Raw genomic sequence first — 3174 nt, forward strand, 5'->3', positions numbered from 1 at the left:
ACAAAATAAAATGACGTTATTAAAATAAGTATTATAGAAAGATAAGTAATAAAATATAAATATTAAAATATCATAAAATAAAAATAATTTACCAGTTATTGAATAAGGTAGCAAGTGACGTGATGACCATGGATTTCGGACGTGACGTTAATAACTGTGTATTAACCGGTCGAAAATTGTCAGACTTAGAGCGATATTCGTATCGTTTGGGTACTGAAACGTCTGCTGGCTTGTTTTTGACTGCAATTGTTGGTATCAGTTCACGATATTGAGAAAATAATTGAAGAGTATGATCGAAACTAAAATATTGTTTGTTTTATTATTTTTGAAAAAAAATCAAAATCTGACAAACGAGAAAACTGTACAGCATGGAAGGCAGTTGTATGAAATGATAACAAAAAGCAGTTAACGGAGAAAAAACGTTTGACAGCGGCATGTCATCGTGGCTGCTATTAAACCATGCTGTTTGGTCCACCTCACAGCATCTTCTTTCTTTAAAATATAACCTATCAGTTCTAAAAATTTCTTTCCTTCAACTGAGGGGTATGCAGCCATTTTTAGCGTAAATAAGCGATAAATTTTTATTAATGAAAAATATAAATGAATGCAATTGAAGAATAGAAGAGAAAATAGCAAAAGGAAAAGGAAAGAACATTATATATTAAAGTTCATGTAAAAGATTACACAGCTTAATTATTACATTTAAATTTAATTTAAATTTTTTTTATATTTTATTTTAATATATTTTATTTATATTTTAATATATGACTTTATTTTATTTGACATCTAAATTATTAATAAACATTTTAAAATATAAGATAATATATTTGTTAAATAATTTACTATAAAATTACAATAAAATGAAGCGCATCGGTTGGTCATGAATATTAATGACGGGCGGAGCCAAATTTAAAGTTTTCAAGTTTTCCTAAGATCCTAAATTCTATTGCTTGATTGGTTTTTTAAAATTTTTATTTACAATTCTTATGTCTGGGAATAAAAAATATACTAAATTAAATAAATTAATATATTAAACAACTTATCAATCAATTTTATAAAATAAACAATTTTGTAATTTGTTCAATTCAAGCTTCAAACTCCCCAAGCTACCTTGCAATTTAATTAAAATTTATTAATTATGAGTGATTCAAACTAAATTTTTTTTCATTTAATGCTTTACAAAATATTCCTCATTCTTAAATTGTAGTATATGTTGTAATTAAATTATTTAAAGATAATGTGTGATTCCAGTGATTCATCAATCCATGACTTGTTAGATCATGATCATTCCGTTTTAAAGAATCCCCATCACCATAACTAATGAGGTTTGTAAAAATTGTACTTTTAATTTATTATATTTTATGCACTTAGAATGTTGTGTTATTAATTATTATCATTAATTTATTAAATGCTGTGCATACCTATGGCAAGTAAATAAAATAATTAAGCATAGAAATAGCCACAATCATATTAATTTATATAGGCATGAGTATAATTTGGATAATAATAATTAAAAATATCGGTATCATTGAAAATGGATAAAGTTATAAATAAAAAAATAAATCATAAATTGCTAAAAATAATAGTTCCAGTAAGATTTTGCCTTACACCTACATCTTTTTTTCATTCTTATATTATAATAAATGTTTGTTATAAATTTTTATATAAAATATATCAAGGATTGATTTCTCAATCCATGACTAGATTGAATGTCATGATCCTACAGTTCCAGAGGATCCCCATCACCATTAGTCAATAAGGTTTGTAGAAATCACCCCAGGCATACCATCAATGTTTTGTAGCCACCTTTTAATGTAGTGTTAATAAAATATCATTGAGAATAGTTATTTAAAACAATCTTATTAAAATTATTGAACAGGTATGACAAGATCACTTTCTTAATGTCCTAGTGTGAGGAAGATGTAAGCCATTTGTCCAAAGATAATCATATGCCTTATGCCCATACAAATGCAATGTCAACGCGAATGATTTTTGATCAGAGTCATATGTTCTAATTTTTTTAAACTTTTCCGGAAATTTTTCTGTTAATTTATTTGTTACATTAAATACTTGATGTGTATTTCATATAAAAACTTGATTATGCCAATTTAGTTAACTTGTTAAGCATTGATATAAAATTGAATCTACTTGTAATGGTGATTGGTATGATGATGATGATGATCCCAGTCCTAAGCAGGGTTTATTATTCACAATGTCATTATGCCCTTTCTAAGTTTTAATAAAATACATGGAATATTGTTGAATGCATTTTATATTTTTTGTATAGATAAGAATGTTGCAATGTACAATGATGATGTGAATTGCTTCCTTGTGTAACTGATCACATATAAATATAACTAACTTGAAATCATGGGAATGCTTTCTTCAGCATTACCTTCCTTTTTCCATCATAACCCTTATAATCTTTATTACAGAAATGGTCACTGCATATTCTTGCATTTTTTGATGGAAGCCATTTGAAATCATTTATTTCCTGTCTGATGCACTTAATTCAATCGTTTTGCATTTTTACATTTTGAGGAAATCTGAAATTTTATAAACTGTTACAGAAACTTGTGCATTTTTTATGTATTGCTTTTAATAATAAAATGGTAATCCATGATAGCATTATAAATTATAATAGTCTATAAAATAAAATATATGTAATTGTAAAACAAAATAGTTCTATTCAATGAGTATAGGGATATTGTTACATTTATTTTAGTGTGAAGTTAATTTGAAAATAAACCTGTGAAAAGATGCATCAGAAATTTTCTCATTTCTATTTATTATTAATGCAATTTTTAATGCAACAGGTAGGCATGTTTGTGTATAGCTATGAAAATGAAAATTTACTTAAAAACTAAATTATTGTATCTGACATGAAAATTAGTACAGAAACAAAAACGAAAGAATAAATGACAATATAAAAATTTAAACATTGATTGAAAGAGTTTATTCTAATTATATGGTATGGGCAATTCGTTGCGAAATCGTTGGAGGAAATGGTGTCAACAGTAGTTATTTTACTGCATGGTAGTTAATCAGCCGGTATAAAGGTTATATTCAATTCCTATCAAATAAATTTGACAAAATATACACAGGCAGAACTAAATAAAGAAATAGACATGTAGTTATAATACATTTATAATGTTGTATTTACACATCAAATGA

The sequence above is a fragment of the Helobdella robusta genome, assembly GCF_000326865.2.
Source record: "Helobdella robusta unplaced genomic scaffold HELROscaffold_2, whole genome shotgun sequence".
NCBI classification, from domain to species: Eukaryota; Metazoa; Annelida; class Clitellata; order Rhynchobdellida; family Glossiphoniidae; genus Helobdella; species Helobdella robusta.